Source organism: Oryx dammah, unplaced genomic scaffold (assembly GCF_014754425.2).
Source record: "Oryx dammah isolate SB20612 unplaced genomic scaffold, SCBI_Odam_1.1 HiC_scaffold_29, whole genome shotgun sequence".
NCBI lineage: Eukaryota > Metazoa > Chordata > Mammalia > Artiodactyla > Bovidae > Oryx > Oryx dammah.
The window spans coordinates 114,336,597-114,364,318 of NW_024070213.1; positions in this window are offsets into that span (position 1 = coordinate 114,336,597).

The following is a 27,722-nucleotide window of genomic DNA, read 5'->3' on the forward strand; positions in this document are numbered from 1 at the left end:
TTTCCCCTTCTGGCTGAATTCCCATCTGGAGCGTGGGTGCTCGCCAAGTCTTTAATTTTGCCCTGGCTTTTTAAGATCCATGCGAGAGGGAGCCCAAGGAGGGGCACCCTCTGATATTCAAGTGGGCACCGGTGGCCCAACGTAGATGGTGCAAATTCCTTGTCTTGGAGTTTTATTGGTATCCCACGTAAATCAAGGTATTCAGCCTCTTTTTCTCCACTAATATTTCCTACTACACTATCCGTTTCTAATCTCTCTATATATCTGTAATTAAATAAGTTTTTTCCTAGTACGCTGATTCTGTCTCCCCTTCGAATCACCCTGGATCCACCAGGGCTGGACCCTGGCATTTGCCCAGTATAACTTCCTTGGTCTTGCTTCCTTCTTCCTATTTTTTGTACAGCTTCTCATTTTGTACAGCTTCTCAAAACTGCTTCCTATTTTCTAGTTTCAACATTATCTGCTTAAAATTTGTTTTGCCCGAAAAAAAACTCTTAAAAGTCTTAACGTGACTCATAAAGTTTATCTTTTAACATTGCTATTGTGCTAAGTCACTTCAGTTGTGTCCGACTCTTTGTGACCCTGTGGACTATAGCCCACCAGGCTCCTCTGTCCATGGGATTCTCCAGGCAAGAATATTGAAATGGGTTACCATGCCCTATTCCAGGGCATCTTCCCAAGCTATAGATAATAATAAATAAAAACTTTAAAGAATAAAGAATAAATTCCTTAAAGAATAAAGGAACAATGATAGAGAATGAAAAAGGAACCCTCAATAATAAATATACTCCCAAAGGACAGAGTGTACTTCATGAAATATAATCAGACTTGGGTTTTCCTAAATAAGACTGTCCTTGTGCATTATAATTATCAATAATTGTGCCTTGAATGAACTTTATTGGCTACAATACTGCCACTGTGGAAAACTTTCCCTTATTCATTTTAGAGCCTAACTCCTCCTGCTACAAATAATGATTGGGTGATTTAGCTATAAGTCATATCCTACTCTTGCAACCCCATGGACTGTAGCCTGCCAGGCTCCTCTGTCCATGGGACTCTCCAGGCAAGAATACTGGAGTGGATTGCCATTTCCTTCTCCAAGTGATTGGGATGCCTACCTTAAATATAACATTTCCCAAATCATGTGAATGTGTTAACCAATGGCATGTGAGCAACTCTCAGGTCACATTCTTAAAAGGAAGCTACTTGTCTTTCACTTATTCTTTTCACCCTACCTAGGCCTAGGAAGTAGCAATAACTGGAGTGATCACCTTAGATCCAGGGATGGAATCTCTGCTAACAATGTAAAAGCACCTCTTCCAAATCCCACTATGTACAATCCTAGGCAGCAGAGATACAAATCTTCTGTCATGTTTAAGTCACTGCTAATTGGTCTTTGGATCAATATTTAACTAATACAACCTATTATAAACATTATTTTCAGCAAAATCTAGCCTCTTCTACAATACCTATGTTACTAAAGATACTGCTTTGCCTGTTGAGTGAGAACTAGAAATAACAGAATTATTAGAAAAGAAAAGAAGGAAAAGACAGCTGTATTTAACTTTAGAGAGTTAGGGAGTTTGGGATTGACATGTAAACATTGCTATATTTAAAATAAATAACCAACAAGGAAAAAAAAATAAGTGGAATCATACAGTTAAAAAAATTAAATATTCTTATTTTAAAAAATCAATTTGGAAAAGTTTAAAATTTTCATAGATATAATATCAAATTTACTTGTAAAATATTTTGGATGAATTATGAAAGGCTCTCTACATCTACACAGTTTATGTTTTTATTCTATTAAGTACAGCATATGAATTGTCTTATTTCTGCAAATAAACTCATCATTTCCCCTGGTTCCAAGCCATCTTGCCAGGCTTGCTTCTTCACTCTTCTGCCATTATGTTAGTCTCTTCTTCCTTTGTTGTAAAGCCTCTCATATGAATTCCTTCTCTTTTATGTAACTGTTGTATCCAAATCATTAATACTTCTTCCAGGTTTCTTGAAACTCTCTAAGTGGCTATTGCTGCAGCTGCTTCTAACCCCTTGTCCTTGTATTCTACCAGTTCAAAACTTCTGAAGAAAAAAAAAAATTGTATCTTCCTTGTGCAAGTCATTCTTTTGAAATCCTTTGAAAAGTTACCATATAAATTTCAAACTTCTTCAACATTTTGTTTAAGCTCCATCCTTTGTTATTTCCTGAGTACAAAACACATAGTCCATTTTCTCAGTCCACATTCTCCCTAAAAATTGTTTTTGATACAAAACCTCCCAAGGCCTATTCTTCCTTCAAAGCTTACATCTTGGACTGCCCTTTGTTTAAGATCTTCAACTCTCCTGGGTGCTCAGCCTCTCTTCTGAATTCATTTGTATGTTTTAGTTGCTTAGCCATGTCTGACTGTTTGTGACTCCATGGACTATAGCCCACCAGGCTTCTCTTTCCATGGAATTCTCCAAGCAAGAATACTGGAGTAGGTTGCCATTTCCTTCTCCAGGGGATCTTCATGACCCAGGGATTGAACCCAAGTTCAATCCTGTATTGTAGGCAGGTGCTTTACCATTCAAGCTACTAAGGAAGCTTTATCTGTTGCAATAATCTGGACCGTCTACTGTATCTCCTCTTTCAAGGGCCACCAGAAGACACTAGTCAATTGAAATAGATATCCAACCTACTGCACAGATGGCACAGTGCTTCACAGCGGGAATTCAAAAAGAGATATGATAACTACTCCATCTGAAAGGCTCACAGACAATTCAGAAAGACCCATCATGAAAATTTAAAAAGTAAATACAAGTTTACACAGAGCTCCTAGAAATCAGAATTCAGATACATTTAAGGTTGTGGCTCTTACTCCAGTCTCTGAGATTTATCACCTTATTTTGTCATTCTTCTCCCCAAAATTAATTTGTTTTAAAAATACTCCAAGAACTTGAGCGGGGAAGAAGATGGCAGAGGAGTAGGTGGACATGGAGTATAGCTCTCTCCACAGATACATCAGAAACAAACCTTCAGACACAGAAGTGCATGCAGAAAAGCAGCTGAGAGCAGACAGGCGGAACTAACCAGTGGAAAAGAATATATAGAACCATGCAAAACTCAGTAGGATGAAGGAACTGGGGGAAAAAAACAGGAATGTTAGTAGGACTCGACCTGCCCTCAGTAGGTGGGGGAATTGAAGCCAGGGTCCAATCCCCATATCAGGGCAATTGTCTGAATCAAAGGAGAAATATTTAAAGCTGAGAGTGAAAGAACTGAACTCTGGCAGCCTAAATGGAATGAGAATCCGTCCTTGCCACAGCCACACACACCTGACAGGGATGCAGGTCACCTGGAAGGTGCAGTGGCTGGGAGCTGGAGTTTAGGGATTGTGGAGTGATCCCAGGGCGAGGGCTGCTGTTGACCGCGGAAAGACGGATCAAGAGGATGTGAGAGAGGAGACTGTGGTGGGAAATGCCTGTGGAGGAGAGCCGGGCAGCCATGGAAGCAAGGTGATACTGCTGAATCACACGTAGGGGGGTGGGGCCATTGCCATAGCCTCTCTCCCCACATACCAGCATCAGCAGCTGAACAATAGAGGCTGGCCCATCAACCCCCTGACGCACTGATCTACAGAGCAGGACCCCAGCCAAGGGGGCCCCTCTATGTTCCTGACACACTGAACAGCAGAGAAGGACTCCAAGCCAAGGAGCCCGCTAAGTGCCTGAATGGGGGGAACTATAGAGAAAAACTGGCCAAAGAGGCCTTCTGATCACCAGCTAAAGAGGCTTTAATAAAGACTCTAATAGGGCCATAGCTTAAAAAAAAAAAAAAACAACGAGTCCGATAGGGCCATAACTCCTGCAGCGGAGGCAGTCTGTCCCTGCACATTTGGTGCAGCCCAGGGTCCCCGCAAGCCAAGCAGTTGTGCCACTTTCACGCTCAATTCTGACTGGAGCAGAGTTTTGTGTCTATGCGCGCAGGGTTGCTTCAGTCATGTCCAACTCTCTGTGACCCTTTAGACTGTGGCCTGCCAGGCTTCTCTGTCAGGGACGGAGGGTCTCCAGGCAAGAGTATTGGAGCATATTGGCCAATACTGGTCACCATACCCTTCTAGAGCACTGTATTTCCTGCTGCCCTAGCCACCAACTCCCCTGAGTACCTGGTGCTGCCAGAACCCCTGTGACTCAAGCAGCTGCCCCACCTCCACACCTGGCCCTCACAGGGGCAAACTCCAGGGCAGCCTCAGGAGCAAAGCGCAGTGGAGGACGCACATGTATAGGTGGAAATAAAATTACAATTTAAACCCAGGGGCAGTGTGGCTAAGGAAGAAGACCCAAAACCTTCCCACTAGCTATACAGCTGCAGATTAAATCCACACAATCAACTAGGCAGATTCTGTGTGTATGGAATATATAAAAAGTCATTGAGAGCTCCCGCAAAAGAAAACACACTAGTTCTGATAGCTGTGGACATTAGAGGTAAGAACACACAGGAGTAGGACCAGATTCGAACCTGAGCTGTGCCCACAGCAGGTCCAGAGATCAGCACAATGTTGGAGAACATCCTAGGGAGGTGAGGTGGACTGCAATTACCCGTGATGGAAAGGACTCTAAAAGCAGTAACTCAAGAGAAACATTTATTATTCTTATGGTCTGACTTTTCCTGTAGATTCTTTGTATTTTCTTTCTTTGCTATGCCTTTTTTTTTTTTTTTTTTTGGTCCTTTTTCCCCCCTCTGTAGTTGTAGTTGTCGATTTTATTGACATTATGAAATCTAATTAAGCTTTTGAGCTTTTTCCTTTTTTCCTCCTCAGTCACATTTTTTATTGTTATAAACCTCTGCCTCTACATTGCTCTTTTGCTGTTCTGTGGAGTTTTCCTGTTTTTTTAACTATTATTTTGTCTTCTTTTAATTTTAATATTTTAAACCTATTATTATTATTTTTTCCACATTTATTCCTTTGTTTGCTTTTCCTACTGTTCTTTTCGCTTTGCAGTTAATCTTTAATGTATATAAATCTATTTCATCTATCTATATTTAACTTTGCATATCTGTTCCTTTTTCTTTTCTTTCTTTCCTCTCAACATATGTGTTAGTTTTGTTTTCATTACTTTATTCACCAATTGGTACCTCACTTTAGTTTGGTTTCCCAGTTTGTTCTTTAGTTAGTTTTGTTCTTAACTGCTAGATATAATTTTTGGTTTCAATCTATTGTGCTTTATCTTTGTTGGACTGTTTTGATTTTGTTTATGGGTGTATATGTATATGTGAATATTCAGGCACACTTTTTATGGTTGTTATAAACCACTGCCTCTATGTTGGGCTTTTGCAGTTCTGTGGAGTTTTCCTTTTTTCTTCCTTTTTTTCCCTTTGTATTTCCTTTCTCTTTTTTATATTTTTAATTTTTTAAACCTATTTTATTTTTTCTACATTTATTCCTTTGCCTTTTCTACTGTTCTTTCCCCCTTGCACGTAATCTTTAATGTGTATAAATCTTCTTCCTCTATCTCTATCTAACTTTGCATATCTATTATTTCTTTCTTTTCTTTCTTTCCTTTCCTCCTAGCATACATGTTAGTTTTGTTTTCATTGCTTTATTCCTCACTTGGCACCTTTGTTTAGTTTTGCTTTCCAGTTTGTGTTTCAGTTAGTTTTGTTCTTAACTGGTAAATATAATTTTTTATTTCCTTTGTTCACCAGATCAAGCTACTGTACTTTATTTTTGTTGTACTGTTTTGACTTTGCTCATGGGTATATATGTATATGTGTATATTCCATTATTTTAGTTATTATTTGCCTGATTTTGTAACTGCCATTTGTCTGGGGTTCATCTTTGGTTTCTTGTTTTAGGGTATTTGTTACCCTTAATGCTATAACAAACCACTTGTGGGCTCTTATTTCCTGACCAGAGATCAGGCCCTGAGCCTTTAGAGTAGTAGCACTGACTCCAAGAACCTAGGCTACCAGAGAACTAGCCATAGCGAATATCAAATAATGAAAACAGTGAGAACTCACACAAAGGAAACCACTTGAATACAAGATCCAGCATTACCCAACCACCTGTACCCTGTGCAAGACCCCTCATTTAAACAACAAGCAAAACAAAAATGTAAACCAAATCACCAGGAGACAGGATTACCACTTCACTCAGCTTGGCCCAACAGAGGAAAAGCAAACAAATAAACAAAAACAACAACAACTGAAAAAAAAAAAAAAGGCACAAATATCACCCTTTATGAAACTCACACAAACCACTGGACCAAATTTAGGAGGGCAGAAACGAAAAGGAAGAAAGAATTCAACCTTGAAGCCTGGGTAAAGGAGAACTCAAACACAATAAGTTTTTTAAAAAATTAATGAAAAGCCAGAGAAATACTACAAAAATGAAGAAACAAACTAGAAATACAGAAGCTCAAATAAATGAAGAGGAAATAGGCAAACTACCTGAAAAAGAATTCAGAATAATGATAGTAAAGATGATCAAAAACCTTGAAAACAAAATGGAGAAAATGCAAGAATCAATTAATAAAGACCCAGGGGAATTAAAGAATAAATATACAGAGACAAACAACACAACTGCCAACATTAAAAATACTCTAGAAGGAATTAATAGAAGAATATCTGAAACAGAAGAACAAATCAGTGAGCTGGAAGATAAAATGGTGGCAATAACTTCTGACGAGCAGAATATGTAAAAAGAATGAAAACAACTGATGGTAGTCTCAGAGACCTCTGGGACAATATCAAACACACCAATATTTGAAGTATAGGGGTCCCAAAAGAAGAAGAGAAGAAATGGTATGAGAAAAATTTTGAAAAGATTATAGTTGAAAATTTCCCCAACATGCAAAAGGAAATAGTCAATTAAGTTCAAGAGGAACAAAAATTTCCACACTGGATAAACCCAAGGAGAAACATGCCAAAACACATACTAATCAAACTAACAAAGATTAAACACAGAAAAAGAATATTAAAAGCAGCAAAGGAAAAGCAACACGTAACATAAAAGGGAAATCCCATATGTTTGACAGCTGATCTTTCAGCAGAAACTCTTTCAGGCCAGAAGGGAATGGCAGAATATATTTAAAGTACTGAAAGGGAAAAATCTACAACCAAGATTATTGTACCCAGCAAGGATCTCATTCAAAATGGATAGAGAAATCAAAAGCTTTTCAGACAAGCAAAAAGTTAAGATAATTCAGTAGCACCAAACTAGCTTTACAACAAGTCTTAAAAGGATTTATACAGTCCAGAAATACAAGAGAAGAAAAAGATCTACAAAATCAAACCCCAAACAATTAAGAAAATGACAATAGGAATATATATATGAATATTTACTTTAAATGTAAACAGATTAAGTGCTTCAACCAAAAGACACAGGCTGTCTGAATGGATATAAAAACAAGACCCATATAATATGCTGTCTACAAGAAACCCACTTCAGACCTAAAGATACATAGACTGAAAATGAGAGGATGGAAAAATATATTTCATGCAAATGGAAAGCAAAATAAAGCTGGAGTGGCAGTCTTCATATCAGACAAAGTAGACCTTAAAATAAAGAATATTACAAGAGATAAGGAAGGACACTACATGATGATCAAGGGATCAATCCAAGAGGAAGACATAACAACTGTAAATATCTATGTACCCAGCATAGGAGCATCTCAATACATAAGACATAAAAGGAGAAATTGACAGTAACACAATGATAGTAGGAGACTTTAACACACCAATGGACAGATCATCAAAACAGAAAATTAATAAAGAAACACAAGTTTTAAATGATACATTAGATGAGATGGGTCTCATTGATATCTTCAGGACATTCCCTCCAAGGATTCTTCAATATATGCAAATCAAACAATGTGATACACCACTTTAACAAATTGAAAGATAAAAACCATATGATTATCTCAATAGATGCAGAAAAAGCCTTTGACAAAATTCAGCACCTATTATGATTAAAACTCTTCGATGGACATAGAAGGAACTTATATCAACAGAGTAAAGCCTGTATATGGTAAGCCTACAGCAAACATTATTCTCAATGGTGAAAAACCAAAAACATTTCCTCTAAGATCAAGGACAAGACAAAGGTGTTCACTTTCACCACTATTATTCAGCATAGTTCTGGAAGTCCTAGCTACAGAAATCAGAGTGGAAAAAATAAATAAATAAAAGCAACACAGATCAGAAAAGAAGTAAAGGTCTTATTGTTTGCAGATGACATGATACTGTACTAAAGATAGTATCAGAAAATTACTAGAGCTAATCAGTGAATTTAGCAAAGTTTCAGGATACAAAATCAACACACAGAAATCACTTGCATTTTTACATACTAACAATGAAAAATCACAAAGAGAAATTAAGAAATCAATCCCGTTCACCATTGCAACAAAAGTAATTAAATATCTAGGGATAAACTTACTTAAGGAAACAAACGAACTGTACACAGAAAATTATAAGACACTAATAAAAGAAATCAAAGATCACATAAACAGATGGAGAGATATTCCATGTTCCTGGGTAGGAAGAATCAATATTGTGAAAATTACTATACTACCAAATGCAATCTACAGATTCAAAGCAATACCTATCAAATTACCACTGGCATTTTTCACAGAACTAGAATAAAAAATTTCACAATTCATATGGAAACACAAAAGACCCCAAATAGCCAAAGCAGTCTTGAGAAAGAAGAATGGAGCTGGAGGAATCAAGCTTCCTGACTTCAGATTATACTACAAAACTACAGTCATAAAGACAATATGGTACTGGCATATAAACAGAAACATAGACCAATGGGACAAGATAGAAAGCCCAGAAATAGACCCATGCACCTATGGGTACCTTATTTTTGACAAAGGAGGCAAGAATATACAATGGGGCAAAGACAGCCTCTTCAATAAATGGTGCTGGGAAAACTGGACAGCTACATGTAAATGAAGGAAATTAGAACACTTCCTAACACCAAACACAAGGAAAAACTCAAAATGGATCAAAGGCCTAAATATAAGGCCAGAAACTATAAAACTCTTAGAGGTAAACATGGGCTGAATACTTGATGACATAAATCAAAGCAAGATCCTCTATGACCCACCTCCTAGAGTAACGGAAATAAAAACAAAATAAACAATTTTAAACCTGATTAAACTTAAAAGCTTTTGCACAGCAAACGAAACTGTAAGCAAGGTGAAAAGACAACCCGCAGAATGGGAGAAAATAACAGCAAATGAATCAACTGACAAAAGATTAATTTCCAAAATATACAAGCAGCTCATACAACTCAACATCAGAAAAACAAACAACCCAATCAGAAAGTGGGAAAAAGACCTAAATGGACATTTCTCCAAAGAAGACATACCCATGGCTAAAAAACACATGAAAAGATACTCAATATCACTCATTATTAGAGAAACACAAATCGAAACTACAATGAGATTTCACCTCATACCAGTCATAATGGCCATCATGGAAAAGTCTACAAATGATAACTGCTGGAGAGGGTGTGGAGAAAGGGAATGCTCTTGCACTGTTGGTGGGAATGTAAATTGATACAGCCACTATGAAAGATGGTTTGAAGATTCCTTTAAAAACTAAGAATAAAACCACCATATGACCCAACAATCTCACTCTTAGGCATACAACCCTGAGGAAACCAAAATTGAAAAAGACACTTGTATCCCATTGTTCATTGCAGCACTCTTTACAATAGCTAGAACATGGAAGCAACCTAGATGTCCACTGACAGATGAATGGATAAAGAAGTTATCATACATATACACAATGGAATATTACTCAGCCATAAAAAGGAACACATTTGAGTCAGTTCTAATGAGGTGGATTAACCTAGAACCTATTATACAGAGTGAAGTAAGTCAGAAATAGAAAGATAAATATCATATTCTAATGCATATATACAGAATCTAGAAAATTGGTAATGAGAATTTATTTAAAGGGCAGCAGTGGAAAAACAGACATAGAGGATAGACTTACAGAAATGGGGAGAGTTGAGAGGGTGAGATGTATGGAAAGAGTAATGTGAAAACTTACATTACAATATGTAAATAGATAGCCAACAGGAATTTGCTGTATGGCTCAGGAAACACAAACAGGGGCTCTGTATCAACCTAGAGGGGTGGGATGGAAGGGAGATGGGAGGGAGGTTCAAAAGGGAAGGGACTATGTATACCTATGGCTGATTCACGTTGAGATTGGACAGAAAACAACAAAACTCTGTAAAGCAATTATCCTTCAAAACATTGTTTTAAAAGTGTGGGGCCCTAAATGGGAAACCTTAAAAAGAAGGGCTAGCTTTGCGGTTTAGAGCTAAGATGGCGCCTGGTGGAAGAGATGAAGGCGCAGCTTAAGTTGTTTGTCAAAACTTTTGATTGGCTCTCTTGATTTCTGTGCACGTGGACAGCGCGTGATCACCATAGACTCCTGTTATAATGATGGCACATGACGATTTGACCTTTAATGTGATTGGTGCAACTATGGAAAGTCCCTCACAAACCACCCCCTGCTTGCCTTTATAAGCCGGGAGCTTGCAGCAATAAAGCAGAACTGCTTAGATGGAACCTCTGTCGCGTCTGATTGTCTCTCGCTTGTGGAGGGGCTGGGTTGGCAGACAGCAGGCTCACCTCTCCTTGGGACCCCTCAGCTTTGCTGAGGGAAGTTCCACTGCCTCTTTCTGCAGAGCTCCCCCCCCCCAGAAACGTACCCAAATAACTTATATTTAAACCTCTTTGAATTAATAAACCTTAAAAGACTAATACCATTTATGATCTCTATGTTGGATAAACACACCTCTCCCAATTTTTATTCAAATTTTATCCGTTTCGGAAAAGAAGATTTTTTTTTTCATGTGTCTGAATGAAAAGTGTGATGATTCCATGGTTTCTGTATTATCCTTAGGTAATAAAAAATCCCTTAATCACATTAAATAACTATTGTCCTTTGTGTTAATAAAAATATTCATTCTCAAATAGGAATCAACATTCTAAACCTGAATTCAAATTGAAACTTCTCTCTCACATAACACCTGGGGATCACTGAAAGCAACATGTAAGCAAAAGGAGTAGGACATACTTTTTCTTCTCTGCTTCGTTCTTCCAGTTCACCTCTTTGAATTTGGCAAGCAAAGTTTCTGAACCTGCCCACATCAAAACAGAGCAGTGAGTAGAAAGATAGGAAATCTCTTAACTCTTTCAGTCGGGTGGATTTAATGCTTTCTCCTTGCTACTTTCATGGATTCTTAGGAAATCTTGTTCATTATCCTCACAAGCAAAGTTTCTTGACCCACACGGATATACTACATGTTGATGTTAATTTACTTCTTTTTCATTTTTTTAGAAATCGGGGCTCTACCTCTAGCTTCTCCTTTCCTGAATTCAGTTCATATATCTAGGAATGTATTTGCATAGGACCCACACTAGTCTTCTTTACCCATCTCCTATATCTGGGAAATGGGTGGAAGCATTCATTCTTTGATCAGACAAATGACCAGTTCAGTTCAGTTGATCAGTCATGTCCGAATGTGTGACTCTGACTGCAACGTGCCACGTTTCCCTGTCCATCATCAACTCCTGGAGCTTCCTGAAACTTGTATCCACCGAGTCGGTAGTGGCATCCAACCATCTCATCCTCTGTCGTCCCCTTCTCCTCCTGCCTTCACTCTTTCCCAGCATCAGGGTCTTTCCAATGAGTCAGTTCTTCGCATCAGGTGGCCAAATTATTGGAGTTTCAGCTTCAGCATCAGTCCTTCCAAAGAATATTCAGGACTGATTTCCTTTAGAATTGACTGATTTGATCTCCTCGCAGTCCAAGGGACTTTCAAGACAAATAATGGGTACAGGCTAATCCCAGCCTAAGGAGATCACTGGCCCTTCTCTTGCCAGCCAGATTTCTCAGGCATGTGTGAGACACTGGTCAGTTGTGTTGTGTTAATTCAGGATATCAAGCTCTTGCAGTTAGGGTGGTCAGATTTAGCAAAGTAAACTACAGACATCAGTTAAATTTGCATTTCAGATAATCAATGGATATTTTTAGTGTAAGTATGTCCCTTGGAATATTTTGGACATACTTTTTTACTTAAAGGTCATGCAATGCTTTGTATTTTATCTGGAAACTACTCCTAGTAGTTCTGGTGATGTCACTGTTTCGACCTAAAGTGAGGAGGGGACTCCCCAGCCCTTTACTCTGGGGGTAAATCTCTTAGTTCAACTTTATACAAAGAAATAATTTTCACAAGTCTTCTACTAGTCTCCATTCTTTTAAATATTTTAGTCAATCTTAGATATGATAACCTTTCTAATATTTCCTTTGAAACTTTGTGTTTCGTTTTTTTTTTTTTTTTTTTCTTTGACCTCTCTGTGAAGTTTGTGGGATTTTAATTTCCTGACCTGGGATCAAACCTAGGCCTGCAGCAGTAAGAGCAGGAAGCCTTAACCACTGGACCTCCAGGGAATTCCCAGAAATTTGCATCTTGATTTGGTGGGATGCTGTGTTGTACTAAATCATTTCACTTGTGTCTGACTCTTTGTGACCCTATGGACTATAGCCTCCCAGGCTCCTCTGTCCATGAGATTCTCCAGGCAAGAATACTGGAGTAGATTGCTGTGCCCAAGGATCGAACTTGTGTCTCTTATGTCTCTTACACTGACACGCAGATTCTTGACCACTATCACCACCTTTCATAGGGATGCAAGGTTAAAAGGATACTCATGTATTGCTGGTAAAAATGTTAATTGCTGCAACCATGTTGGTTTGCAACCAAACAAAATCCTTAAAATAAAAATTGCATACACAATTTGGAGACTCTTTTCCTGAGAATCATTATATACATATAAAATGACACTAGTATAAAATGTTTCATAACAAGTATATCCTAGCAGTATTGGTTTGTAGAAGCAAAATATTTTTTAAAAATCAGCAGAAATTTGATCACCATCAATAGAGGAATAACTGAATAATTTATGGTAAAATCTCACTCTGAAATATTAAAAAAGAATAAATTAGAACTATTCCAAATGATTTGGAGAGACTTTCATAAGCTATAGTTGAAAATTTTAAATTCATGAACAAGTACATATTTCTGAAAATAAATGAATTGCCACAGTAGAAATCTCTATTTCTAATTTTACCTATAAGTGCAGAAAAGGGGAGAAAATAAGAAAGACTACATGTAATTGTGTCTATCATGGATCATATCAGAGTTGCAGAATCTGGTGGGAGGATAGATTATTTTGCCGGGGTCCAGCCCCGGTGGATCCAGGGTATTCGAAGGTGGGGACGGCGTCAGAGTCTTTGGGAAAATACATATTTAATTACAGATATAGAGAGAGTTTAGAAACGGATAGTGTAGTAGCAGATAGTGTAGTGGAGAAAAGGAGGCTGAATCCAGATGGGAATTCAGCTAGAGAAACGGGAGCAAGAAAGAAACGACATGGTGGAATCAGTCTTTCCGGAAACTGATCCGATTTCTTTATTTTGGGGTTTGCTTATATACCTTTTGTTACACATAGGGATGAATACAGAGTCACGCGGGGGTCAGCAGTCCTGACCTTTATCAAAATCAGGTGCTTCACATAAATGTATAACAAAAAAAAAAAAGGTCTTATCATCTTCTGGCCATGAGTGAGACCTGCTGACATTCTATGATCCTTTCTTTCTGATAACCAAAAACCTTATTTCTTCCAAGGGTGTTTTTTCTTAAACCAGGCACCACCCTCCAGATAAAGTTGCATTCCTATAGGGTGAGGGTGTAGTGAGTTACAATCAAGAAAGGAATTTATTTAACCCAAAGTTAACAGGATTAATCTTAAAGGTTAGTACTTATTTCTCCTATATGTTTAAAGGTTAATACTTATTTCTCCTATATGTTAGTTATATTCATTATATGGGCAAGGAATATGGAGATTTAGCAGCAAACATCAGCCCAACAAATGAAAATCCTTTCATCAATGCTCCCCTTAAGATCTATTTAGTCTTAAGATATCGATAAAGTTACTTTTTACATAACAAAGACACAGTGATTTATAACAAAGCACAGTGATCTATTACAAAAGAGAAAATCCATTAACTCAAAAAGTCTAGTATTGCTAACATCAAAAACTACTATATTTCCTGTTCTATATTCCAAATACATTGATTAATATATTCCCAGGTGCCTAAGGATATGGAGGCCTGGAGGCAATCATTGACTCAACAATGAGAAAAGCCCTATGATAATTAAGACTCTCAAAATACTCCAAAACTCTCTGTGCTGTTTATGGTTAAGAGGTAGTAAACAATCATGTGGCAGGAGTATGGATAATCCTGTCACACCAGCTAGTCTGTTAGCAGAGAGGTTTGACCTGAGACATCCTTGTCCCACCCAGGGTAGGGAATTAGCAGCAATTATTGACACAACAAATGAAAAACCCTTCACCAATATAATTCCTTACCAACCCACTATACTAATAATTTCTAACTCCTCAAAAGAATTTGCCTTTAGTAAGTCTAAAACATCTCATGCCTCTCAGGTTGGGAGGCTGTAAACAGTCACATGTGGCTGGACGAACCTATACAGGTGGGCTAGATAACCTTCAGAGGAGTCCTAAGCTGAAACACTCCTGTCACGCCCAGGAATTTTTATTGCCTTGGAGCTGCACATTTACTCCTTCTCTGAAAGAAACGGTTATGGGGGAGAGCTCCCCGTAAAGTCAGAGGCGTAGGTGAGAGCATAAAACAGACTCTGGTTTTGGGGTTAGATGCTCGGGAACAGGGGGTTTCCTGAGGCTTGATCACGCCTTTGCATATGCCAAGCCTCCTTCCTCATGACCTTTGCCATGGACGGAGTTCCTCACGCTGGCCCCCAACATTATTTTTTTTCTAAAAATAAACTTCTCTTTTCCAGTGTAAAATTTCTACTTTCAAAAGCTCTTTTACAAAGTATTGATCCTTTCCATTAAACCAAACCTATATCTAGCCTTTATTATTGATTTTAGCATGCAAACTTTTAGCCTAAGTCTTCAGGCTAACTTTGCTCAATAATTAACATAGTTTAAATACCACACAGAGTAGCTTTAGTCCTTTATAGGCACACATGCTAAACAAAAAAAAAAAAAAAAAAGAAATAGTAACTTTATTGTAAATCTTAAAAGGCAACAAGTTTATTTTTAGAGAAACAATAGTAAACAGAGAAAATATCAGTCATCCGACAAGGATTCCCTCAGTTTGCTCCTATAGAACATGAATTTACAAACCTACTAATGTAGGCATATGGTGTTTTCTTCCCTCCTGTTATATTAGAAGCAATGTCATCTCTCTTTTAGCACAGCTTTTTCACCGGTGCTTTGAGATCTATTCACTCTTGTATTTCAAGGTGGCTCATATTCACGATTGCTTCTAATCCCTATTTATGAAACTGGATCCCCCTCTCTGGGGTACAATTACACAAACCGTGCTTCAGCCCCACATTTGCCTCTAGCTCATCACCATACTCTTTAGCTTTCATCTAACTTCTAGAAAGAGCTGTTCATAGTTTCATCTCCTTTACTTTGGCTCATCCTTCTTCAATCTATTCCAAAATGGCTTTCCTTTTTTTTTCTACTGTGAAAATTTATCTCACCACTGACCTTAATATCATGGGAGTCAATAAATATTTTTCTGTCCTCATCTGTAGCCCACTCAGTTATTTCTATTGTCTCTGATATTTTCCTTCTTTTCTTGGTTTCTATGGCATCACCCTCGCTTCGTTTCCCAATTATTAATATATTTCTGTTCTCCCTCTTTTTTTCTGTTCTCTTTTAATCTCTTTTATGTTCATTCTTTTAATCTCATTTATGTTCATTCTTTTAGTCCTTCCTATTTAATGTTGCAATTTCTCAAGCTTCAGAGATTGGTATTTCTGTGGTAGTCCAGTGGTTTGCCTTCCGATGCAAGAGGTGCAGGCCTGATCCCTAATCAGGGAGCTAAGATTCCACATGCCTCTTGGCTAAAAACCAAAACATAAACAGAAATAAATTTGTAATAAATTCAATGAAGACTTAAAAATAATTCATATCAAAAAAATCTTAAAAAAGACATATCTTTTCTTCTAACTCTGTTTCTAAAAATGCATATCGATAGCTAGAGTCACCATCCAAGTGCTGACGACTCTCATTTTTCATCTTTGTAGTTCCAGCTAGACCTCTCCTCAGGATCACACATCCAACTACCCTCTCAACATCTTTATGTGGATATCCAAAGCATTCTGAACACCTCATATCTGTGATTGAGCACATTATTCTCCTTCAACCTTGCTTCTCTCCCACTGATGGACTGCGGCACAGTTATCCTCTAGAGGCAAAGCCAGAAACCTCACATTCTTATTATCTCCTTTCTCTGATCTTCCCATATTTAATTGATCATTAAATCCATTAATTTAGTCATCCAAGTTAGTCATGCATACATCCATATTGCTATCTCCTCTGTAATCAGCCCTTATCCAAGCTATTCTCCTTTTTTTCTTGGACGATATTCATAATAAATATAAGATTATTATTATTACTGTTATTATTCAGCCTACCAATCACTTTTCTTTTATTGGTTTTGGGTCTTCTCCCATCATTCTCTAAACAGTGAATTTTTCAACAGCAAATTTGATCAGATCACTTTCTTAAAACTCGTCAGCAACTTTGTATTGCCCTTAGGAATAAGTTCTTAACATTTCTTCATAAGCCCTGTGTGATCTAGATCTTGTCATCTTCAGCCTTACCCTTTTGATCTTTCTTTCCTGGGGAAATATTTTTAAATCTCACAACCTAAGTGAAGCTGGTTTATTTTATCTCTTATGGAATTATGTTTCCTCCCTTCTGAGTACTTATTTCAGTTTTAATTGAATATCTATTAACAATTTGGTCTTTTATTAGTAACCTCCATTAGGATTAAATTTAATTTTCTCATCATTGCATTCAAGGTCCTACATATGGCACATAATCAGCACAAAAAATGTGTATTAAATAAATGAATAAAAATGCACACAAAACAATATAGTGTGTGAGAGAATAAATTCTAGAATCAGACACACTGAATTTCCCCTTCTGATTCTTCCCTTGCTAGTTGTATAATCCTAGGCAATTTATTTTTCTCCTAGTGTCCTCATCCTTTCTAAGGATAGCTATTTTAAAATATCAATAGCCAGTATAAAGTAAGGACATTATACTGGGCTAAGTGCTTTCATATGAATTATCTCTCTTAAAATTAATGCCATGAGGTACATGTTAATATTATCCTTAATTTAGAGGTGAGGAAACAGAAAATTAAGTAACTTTCCCAAAGTCATATAGGGGTTAAATGGAAGAGATATAAGTAAAACTTAGGATTCTTTGATACCAAAGTCCATGTTCTAAGCCTTCTTGCTTTAGCCACCCTTTTCCTCACACTAATCTACTGTATGGCTCCCTGAGCTTACATATACACTGCTTAATACAGTGTCTGACACATAGTATATCCTCCAGCAATAGGCTTACTGTTTTCCTCACCATTATTATTATTATTAACATAGATTATAAGACCTGGGAAGTAAAAATTATAGATTCTCATTTCCCCAAAGAATAAATTTATGTGACCATGACAAGTCCTTGCCAATTCCATCTGCTACAGAGCTGCTGGCTTACACATCAGAAGGTAAAGCCTTCTTCCTCATCTCCAAGGCCCCTCCCTGCATGCTTCACACCTGAGGCCTGCCTGATATCTCCAAAGAGAGCAACTCAGGGGGAGACTCCACCTGCCAGTGCAGGAGACATCGGTTTGCTCCAGGTCAGGACGGTCGCTCGGAGCAGGAAACGGCATCTCACGCCAGCATTCTTGCTGGTACAAACCCATGGACAGAAGAACCTGGCAGGCTGAAGCCCATGGGGTCACACAGTCAGACACGACTGAGCACAGGGCAGCCTTTTACGGCCTTGCACTCCCTCGGCATTCGGGGCCTAGTTCAGTTCACTTCAGTCGCTCAGTCGTGTCCGACTCTTTGCTACCCCATGAATCGCAGCATGCCAGGCCTCCCTGTCCATCACCATCTCCCGGAGTTCACTCAAACTCATGTCCATCGAGTTGGTGATGCCATCCAGCCATCTCATCCTCTGTCATCCCCTTCTCCTCCTGCCCCCAATCCCTTCCAGCATCAGAGTCTTTTCCAGTGAGTCAACTCTTCGCACGAGGTGCCAAAGTATTGGACTTTCAGCTTTAGCATCAGTCCTTCCAAAGAACACCCAGGACTGATCTCCTTTAGAATGGACTGGTTGGATCTCCTTGCAGTCCAAGTTACTCTCAAGAGTCTTCTCCAGCACCATAGTTCAAAAGCATCAATTCTTCAGCGCTCAGCTTTCTTCACAGTCCGACTTTCACATCCATACATGACCACTGGAAAAATCATAGCCTTGACGTGCCTCAAAGCTGTGCTTACCACAAGCATACCAACTCGCTTATGTGAGAGGATTTCTTAGACTGTCTTTTGAGTGGTCCTCAGTCCCTAGGACTTGCGCCTCATTTTCATGGTGGCAATTCAGGAACAGGCTGGGTAAACCATTGACAAGGCGTATTTTTGTGTTTTTATCTTGCTCAAATCAACTAAATAAATAAAGATAGCAATATTAGCTTTCTGTTTAGGTAGCATATAAGATACTAAAATTTTCTTGGGAATTTTATTGCCCTTAAAGAGCAGCCAAAATATGTTTATTTTGAACTATGAAGATGTGTAAAAAGTCTGGAGTTCTGAATTTTAAAGAGCTCTCTTGTTGACTTTTTTCTAATATATCAATACATTCTCTAATCTATCAGTATATATAATACACCATTTTGCAAATAATTACTTGAGTAAGCACAGGAGCAAGGAATAAATACCTCCTTCCTGCAAGGCTGTATTTTAGATTAGCCAGAATAATTTAGAAACTTATAGTCTTATTTTTTCTGTTCTCATGAAAATAAAGTTTTTCAAGAAATATTTTCAAACACATTGTTAATCAAGAGAACTATGAAATGAGGAAATCTATAGACATCAACAGAAACTAATAAAAATGGCTAATAGTTCAAACTCACCTGAACTTCCAAGGGTACAGAAACATTATATAATGGATAATGTACAGCAGAGTCATCAGTGTTAGATCATGAGGAAGCCACAAGGTATCTTGAATACATTTGATCACAGAAAACATAGTTACTGTGATTTATCACCCATGCTGATGAATATCTTATTCATCTTCATCATTTTTCAAATTAGAGAATTAAACTCCAGTAAGGTGAAGTTGCTTCTCCAAAATATACTAGCCAAATATTAAATTATTTATTTCTAAAGTCAAAATTTCTTAATACATTTTCATTACCTAGTTCCAAAATTATTTTCCCAACAACCAAAAACTTGTTATTCTTCAATAATGTTATAAGAAAACATGAAATATTCAGGTTTTCAAAAGAAGCACATGTCTTGACTATATTAAATGTTTCATTTAATGATTCACAGAGAAATTTAATCTATCACAAAGCATTAGACAACCTAACAGTAATTTCTGAAGTGTGCGTACATTTTCTTAACTTCTATTTAACTTTTGAAATGCAATCTGTGAAAACCATGGAAAATTAACTCTATCTCAGGCAATAATGTAAAAATAGAATACAGTCTTATAAAGCTTGCTCTCTAAATTACATTATAATAATTAGTAGAGCCTGAGTATTTTATCATGGCTTAGAACAGGAATTTGTCCAAACATATTCTATAGCATTTAGAAAACAACCAGGGATAGTTTCCAACTTCTGATAATATTACAGGTCATAAATTCCCCTTCCTCCTCTCAAATCCTTACTGGTATAAAGTATATAAAAATTGTGGTTATAACTAATATATATATATATATATATATATATATATATATATTCTAAATACACAACTACATTTGTACAAATGTAAGGGAAATCTCTCAGCTTCCCAGGTGGTGCTAGCAGTAAAGAACCTGCCTGGCAATGCAGGAGACATAAGAGATGAGGATTCAATACCTGGGCTGGGAAGACTGCCTGGAGGGGGGCAGGAAACCCACTCCAGGATTCTTGCCTAGAGAACCCCATGGGCAGAGGAGTCTGGTGGGCTATGGTCCACAGGGTCGCATAGTCAGACACAACTGAAGGACTTGTCATACATGCACACATTTCTCTAGAAACCAAACACCAAAGAAGAAGCAGAAAACCACAATGACATGAATGTTAACATGAATTACAGGAATCTGTTTTGGTAATAAGAAAGGACCTTTTATTTAAGTTGAGGAAAAGGGGAAATAGCCAATAAGCAAGGAAGGAAGAATGAAGGAAAAGAAGAAAAAATTAAAAAGGAAGGAAGGAAGACATCAGACTATGATAAATCAGCACATAGAAAACTCAAAGAGTAACATGACAGAGAGTGACTGGATGGCTACTTGAGACTGGATGGTCAGAGTCTAAACATGGTAATGAGATGGATGAAACTGGAGCCGATTATACAGAGTGAAGTGAGCCAGAAAGAAAAACACCAATACAGTATACTAACACATATATATGGAATTTAGGAAGATGGCAATGATGACCCTGTATGCAGGACAGCAAAAAAGACACAGATGTGTATAGCGGACTTTTGGACTCAGAGGGAGAGGGAGAGGGTGTGATGATTTGGGAGAATGGCATTGAAACATGTATAATATCATGTAAGAATCGAAATGCCAGTCTATGTCTGATGCAGGATATGACACGCTTGGGGCTGACGCGTGGGGATGACCCAGAGAGATATTGTGGGGAGGGGGGTGGGAGGGGGGCTCATGTTTGGGAACGCATGTACACCTGTGGTGGATTCATGTCAATCTATGCCAAAACCAATACAGAATTGTAAAGTAAAAATTAAAAATAAATAAATAAATTAAAAAAAAATAAAAAATAAAAAAAAATAAAACCAAAAAAAAAAAATAAACATGGTAATGTTTGCCAAGAAACTCATAACATAAAAAGAGATAGGTACCAAAAAAAAAACAAGAAAAAGAGAATTTTAGGCAGAGAAAACAATAATATCATTATCTGTAATTAAATTGTTAAAGAGATCATAGAAGATTAACTAAAGAAAAATTTTCAAAAATATTTTAAGTTTAAAATTATGTTTCAAAAATCAGAATGTGTAACATAATGCACTTCTGTTGAAAGAGGCATATGGAATTAAAAAATATATATACATGAGAATAGACACACTGCTTTAGGTGGGATTTGTTGTTGTTGCTAAGTCATGTCTGACTGTTTTGGGACCTATGGACTGTGGCCTGCCAGGCTCCTCTGTCCATGGGATTTCCCAAGCAAGAATACTAGAAAGTGAAAGTGAAGTCACCCAGTCATGTCTGACTCTTTGTGACCTCGTGGACTGTAGCCCACCAGGCTCCTCTGTCCATGGGATTCTCCAGGCAAGAATACTAGATTTGGTTGCCATTTCCTTCTCCAGGGGATCTTTCCAACCCAGGGATCAAACCCGGGTCTCCCACATTGCAGGCAGACACTTTAGCAGACGCTTTAACCTGTGAGCTACCAGGGAAGCCCTAAAGATACTAGAGTGGGTGCCATTTCCATCTCTAGGGGATCTTCCCAACCTAGGGATAGAGCCTACATCTCCTACCTTGGCAGGTGGATTCTCTATGGCTGACCCACCAAGAAAGCCCTTAAGTGGGATTATATCAAGCCCAAAACCTTCTATACAGTTTAAAAATATATTATATTAACAAAATGAAAAGCAAACCTACTGAAAGGGAAAAAATATTTGCAAACCCTTTGTTATATAAGGGGTTAATATCCAAACTGTATAAAAAGCTCATTAACTCAATGACAAATTAAAATAAAACAACCTAATTTAAAAATGAGAAAAGGAACTGAATAGACTTTTTTTCCAAAGAAGGCATCCAAATGGCTGACAGTTACAGGAAAAGATCTCAACATCACTTATCATCAGGAAAATGCAAGTCAAAACTACAAAGAGATATCACCTCACACTTGATAGAATGGCTAAGATCCAGAAGACTAGAGATAACACATATTGGTGAGGATGTGGAAAGAAAGGAACGCTTGTCTAATGGTGGTGGAATGTAAATTCTTTCAGTCACTATGAAAACTAATGTGGGGGTTCTTCAAAAAAATAATTATATTTGAACAATAAACTGTGGAAAATTCTGAAAGAGATGGGAATACCAGACCACCTAACCTGCCTCTTGAGAAATCTGTATGCAGGCCAGGAAGCAACAGTTAGAACTGGACATGGAACAACAGACTGGTTCCAAATCGGAAAAGGAGTACGTCAAGGCTGTATATTGTCACCCTGCTCATTTAACTTCTATGCAGAGTACATCATGAGAAACGCTGGGCTGGAAGAAGCACAAGCTGGAATCAAGATTCCCGGGAGAAATATCAATCACCTCAGATATGCAGATGACACCACCCTTATGGCAGAAAGTGAAGAACAATGAAAGGGAAAGAGGAGAGTGAAAAAGTTGGCTTAAAGCTCAACATTCAGAAAACGAAGATCATGGTATCTGGTCCCATCACTTCATGGGAAATAGATGGGGAAACAGTGGAAACAGTGTTAGACTTTATTTTGGGGGGCTCCAAAATCACTGCAGATGATGACTGCAGCCATGAAATTAAAAGACGCTTACTCTTTGGAAAGAAAGTTATGACCAACCTAAACAACATATTAAAACAGAGACATTACTTTGTCAACAAAGGTCCATCTAGTCAAAGCTATGGTTTTTCTAGTGGTCATGTATGGATGTGAGAGTTGGACTATATGAAAGCTAAGCACCAAAGAATTGATGCTTTTGAACTGTGGTGTTGGAGAAGACTCTTGAGAGTCCCTTGGCCTGCAAGGAGATCCAACCAATCCATCCTAAAGTAGATCAGTCCTGGGTGTTCATTGGAAGGACTGATGTTGAAGCTGAAACTCCAGTACTTTGGCCACCTGATATGAAGAGCTGACTCATTGGAAAAGACCCTGGTGCTGGGAAACATTGAGGGCAGGAGGAGAAGGGGACCACAGAGGATGAGATGGTTGGATGGTATCACCAACTCAATGGACATGAGTTTGGGCAAACTGTGGGAGATGGTGATGGACAGGGAAACATGTGCTGCAGTCCATGGGGTCAAAAAGAGTTGGACATGACTTAGTGACTGAACAACAACAAAACCAAAAGAAATGAAAAGAGGATATCAAAAAGATATTTGCACTCCCATGTATAAGCACATAGTCAAGATATGGAAACAACCTAAGTCTCCATCAGAGAAGTATCCTGTCATTGGCAACAACATAAATGGAGCTTGAGGGCATTGAGCTAAGTGAGATAAGCTGGAGAAAGAAAAATACCATATGATGTCATTTACATGTGGCTTCTAAAACAGCCAAACTTATAGAAACAGAAAGTAGAATGATGCTTACTCGGGGATGGGAGAATAGGGAAGATGTTTTTCAGGGTACAAACTTGCAACTAATAAATAAGTTCTGGATATGTAACGCACAGCACAACATCAGAGTCAACAATACTGTATTATAAACTTCAAATTTGCTAAGAGACTAGATCTTACTTGTTCTCACTACAAAAGAGAAATGATAATTATGTGACATAATAGAGGTGTTCATTAATGTAACATGGTAATCATATCATAATATATAAATATATCAAATTAACACATTGTATATCTTAAACTTACGTAGTTCTATATTTTCAGAATCAATTATATCTTAATAAAAAACTGACTATATCTGGGATAAAATTATGGATAATGATTACATTACTTTTGTTTAACTGTATTTGTTAAGTTTTTACAATGAACCTGTATTATTTTGAAATAAGGAAAAAGTTAATATTAAGCAATTAACATCTCTTTATCTGATATTATTGAAAGACCACTGTGATTAGTGCAATCCATTACATTTATCCATTCACCCATTTGAAACACCATAGCCTTCATTTCAAAATGTCAAACTGTTCCTTGACAACAGTTTTGAGGTAAGATGGACTAAATTAAGCTCATAGAAAGAAGGAAATAGATATGCTCTAATCTGTTATTTTTATTAGTTATCCACTTTCTGTTCCTGATTCCCATACTAAGCTTTCCAGAACTTGATCTCAAGTTCTGTATAATTAGCACCAGTGACTCAGAACAAGATGAGGTAGGAGTTTCACCACCAGCTGTTTTAAGGCCATGTCACCAAGGCTCACAAATGATGATCATTAAGAATTTGCCTCAGATGTCCTAATAGATGCCTTTTATTTTCAGAATCAAAGCAAATCTACAATTACTGGGGGAAGTATGGGCTCAGGTTGATTGACACTACAAAACTTGGTAAAGAAATGCAGTCTTTCTCTATTCCCCTCAGGGAGAATACAGCTCGTGTGTGATCTTTCTCTCTCTCTAGTCTAAAATAACACCTTGACCCAGTCTGTTACCTAACCCTGCCTCTCTTATTCCCATAATATACTCAGGAGTCATGTTTACAGAGTACTGACAAAATTGCAGAGTGACATATACAGCAACACAGAGAACGTTATTTTCCTAGATAAAGGAGACTATTTGCTACTGGCAAGATTATTCACTCAGAACCATAGTTCATTGCTGCTTTCATGGGCTTCACCCAAGCTTAGGAAATGAGCAAGTCAGGGAAATAATAAGTCTAACAGCTGACAGAATCTCTACAAAAATGGCATCATTCATCATTGACAAATGGTTTGTTTTTACCCCTTGAGTCTTTCCTACACAATTCTGTACTGAGTTCTGTTCTCAGGAATATTAAAGCATGCCTATTGCAGTACTTGAGGTTCCAAACGAATATTCTTGCTTCCTTGGGGTGGTAAAAACAAGTTAGACCCTCACAAATGCCACTTCCTCATCTTGGCTACACAGATTTTCTTTCCCAACCACTTTTGCAGTTAGATTAGAGTCAAGATGCCAATAAATCATGAGCATACATCAGATGCATCTTTTCCAATTTCCAAGGGCAAGCCAGCTTCCTCTCTCTTCTCAGGAAATGCAGACTGGACATGTCCAGCCTCACCATGGCAGGATCTTACATCTCAGAGTCTCTTCTTGGAAAAAAATTGCTCTGGAGAGACTCTTGATACACTTCAGATTTAAAGAAACTGAAAGAAATAAACTCTTATGATTAATGTGTAGGCTACTAGCTTTAGGGGGCAGGTTGGACACAGCAGCCTTCATTAATTATGCAAATACACTCTCTGAGTTTTCTCATCTAATCTAGAGGCAAAAATATGTACACGCTATGGTTATTGCTGCCAGGTCCTAGAAGTTATGGAAACTCATCCATTCCTGTATAAGATACATGAGCATTGTTTTGAATCAGGAATACATAAAAACATACCTGTAAAATTAACTGTTTGGACAGCATTGTTGGAAAAATATAGGTAAAAACCAAAACCCTCTTCTAACTCTCTAAGTCTCTCTACCAACACGGTAGAGAAAGAAAACAAATTTGTTATTAAATAAGCTTTAAATCAGAGTATAATACTCATCGCATATAATCCTCTAAGAGATTGTAAAGAGGTATCACCCATTTATATAGCTGAGCAGATACAACTTTTTACATACATGTTAAGATAAGAAACGAGTCTGCAAGAGGACTTTTGTAGCACCATTTGTCACACATAGTTATCCTAATTAACCTGGTAGTTGGGATGAATATCTCTATTAGCTAATTGGCTTTATAAAAAAAAAAGAAGAAGAAGAAGAAATTCTTCTATCTTTATAACAGGAGGTGATTTTGCACTTTTGAACAAGTCCGTGGAAGCTGTGTTTTATCCTCCCCATGAGACTGAAAGAATCTATCTCCCTGGATGTTTACATTTCAAAGAGATGGTTCCAGGCCCTGGAGAAAGACTAGTTCCTGGGCTGTCAAACTCATAAAAGTCTTATTTAGCTATTTAAAACTTACATATATTTCTAAGAAACGAAGCAAAAACTTACCAGTTTTCTAAAGTAAATGCTTTAAGAAAAGACAGTTGAAAGCAATCTCTTCCCTTTTTTGCACAGGGGAGCATTAAGGCTTGTATTTTTCATTTGCATTTGTCTTTCACCATTCCCAGTGAACTGATTCATTTGTTCTGAATTGGAAGCCAGGACTCCACATCCTGCTGGAAGTAGCCTCTGAGATCAGACCTAAAAGTAATAGATTCATCACTGTCTACAACAATTCCCCAGAAATAGATGTGACAGATACATAACAGCCCCTCCTTGACTAAAATGGCACATGTCCTGTGGTAGGAGTGGGGGGAATGGAGTCACAGAGCAGTCTGATGGAACAGAATGTAAACTCATAATCTAATATCACTAAACCATTTTGAGAATTGCTGGTATCAGGATACTAGAGTTGAGAGAGAATCTCATGTCCATCAGTCAAGACTTGTGACTTTGAGAAACAGAAATCCAACACTAATCATGTGCTGAATCCAGGAAGGGTTGAAGAAATAAGACACAGTAATGTCTGGGGTGCAGCTGTCTGGACTCATGATCTGTCTGTTTTGTCTCTTTTATTGCAGACTGATATTTCCATATCAGTGAAGAGTGGGGAAGAGGCATAACTCTCAAGCACACATAAGGCAAATCAAGGCCAAGGTGAGTGTCTGATTTGATAGGTAAAGATTCAAGGAGCCAGTTTTTGATTCAGTTTGCTACTTACATGGACAGTGAAAAGGAGAATAAGCCAAAGGTTCCCACTCCCCAGGATTTTTGTACCATATAGCAAAACTTAGCAAAACACAGAGCCCTGGAATGAAAGGGGCCAGAATGACTGCAGTGTACCCTGTGGGATACCCCTTGTTAAAGAGCCAATTCTAAATTACTGATACTATTCAGTATTCTACATCCTGGTGCTCTGTTCCAGGGGTGCCACGCCCCATCAGAGACAGGGAGAGGATGAGAAACTGTCTCATAACAACCTTCTAGGAGGAAGATAGAGTCAGAGGGAGAATGACATGGATCAGATCCTTTCAGGCCTCCCATGCTCTTTTAACCTGGGAGAATCGCAAGGAATCTGTCAAGCTTGGAATAGCTGAGGGTCAAGCATTCATTAGAATACAAGGTCGTACAAACATGTGAAGGTCATCAGGGCACTGCTGTGGAGCCATTGCCCAGCAGTAACCACTCACATGTTCTGTTTTTATAAAAATCTTACATTTTCACTCATTTCAGGGAAACTGATTTACAGACACACTGTATAAGTTCATGTTTTAAAGAAAAATCCTAGAAAATCCACTCATTGACACAATGTAAACTAAGTGCTCACATTTAGATTAATCAAGAGTCACTATGGATATATTTTCCTATTATTTAAAGGGAGCTGGGGGAATATGTATATATATACACACACACACACATAATGTATGCATACGTGCTAAGTTGCTTCAGTTGTGTCCAGCTCTTTGTGACCCTATGTGCCATAACCGACCAGGCTCCCCTGTTCATGGGATTCTCCAAGCCAGAACACTAGAGTGGGTTGCCATGCCCTCCTCCAGGAGATCTTCCCGAGGAATCAAACCCCGTCTCTTGTGTCTCCTGCACTGCCAGGCAGATGCTTTACCACTGGCACTACCAGTGCTTTGTCATCAACACAGTAGAGGATTCCTAGGAAGAAGATTCAGTGAAAAGACAGTAATTCAAAAGTATAATGTTAAATTCATTAAAATTATGAAGGATATTTTTCTTATTGTCTCAT